The sequence below is a fragment of the Nanorana parkeri genome, unplaced genomic scaffold (assembly GCF_000935625.1).
Source record: "Nanorana parkeri isolate BGI_ZX_2015 unplaced genomic scaffold, ASM93562v1 scaffold52, whole genome shotgun sequence".
NCBI lineage: Eukaryota > Metazoa > Chordata > Amphibia > Anura > Dicroglossidae > Nanorana > Nanorana parkeri.
This window is the reverse complement of record NW_017306320.1, coordinates 1,195,761-1,196,502: the sequence shown is the minus strand read 5'-3', so window position 1 is coordinate 1,196,502 and position 742 is coordinate 1,195,761.

Here is a 742-nt window from a genome sequence, read left to right as displayed (position 1 = left end):
GTGAGCACCATCCTTCTCCCAATCCCCCTGCAAAATATCCCCACATATGCACAGAGTGTTCTGTCTTTAGTCGCAGCCTAAATAGATTTTGGAGCCCATCCATGGTGATAGGAGGCAGCCTTCTCCTGATCCCCTGCACATATGCAGTGTGCTCTGACTCCTGTCAGGGACAGCATAGTGTATTTTTCTATAAAGGTGGACTAACCCTTTAAGCCTTCTATTACACTATTACATTACAAGCAAAAGAAACAGAGCAGGCAGTGAGGAGGATGAGTCACCACTCTGATTCATTTGTTTGTATATGTTTGAGCTTGAGCTTGTGAGCCCTGTAAACAACAGGCTTTATTTTAAATAGAACTCCTAAGAATTACATGTGCATACTAACCTAGCATTCTACCTGATGAATGTAAATATTAAACATTGGTATACAATATTTTACATTTACCTAAAATTAAAAAATATATATTTAAAGCTAAATTCAGAGTCATGTGTATTCTTACTTGAATCTTGGGGTGCTTTGAGTATTTCTTCAAGATCGGTACAGTGATACAGTGCAAAACTTTCCCTCTGTGCAAAAGCTTCCTGTAATAAAGACCGGTCAGTGTTGCTCTCTCTCCTTGTGCAGGGTGATTGGTCTTGTCTTCGCCCCATCTGTAGTTTTCTACAGGCAGCCTGTAGTGGGTGGAGCCTGCTGGGTTTGCTTTCTTCACAGGCAGTGATGATATCATATATGTATATGTGT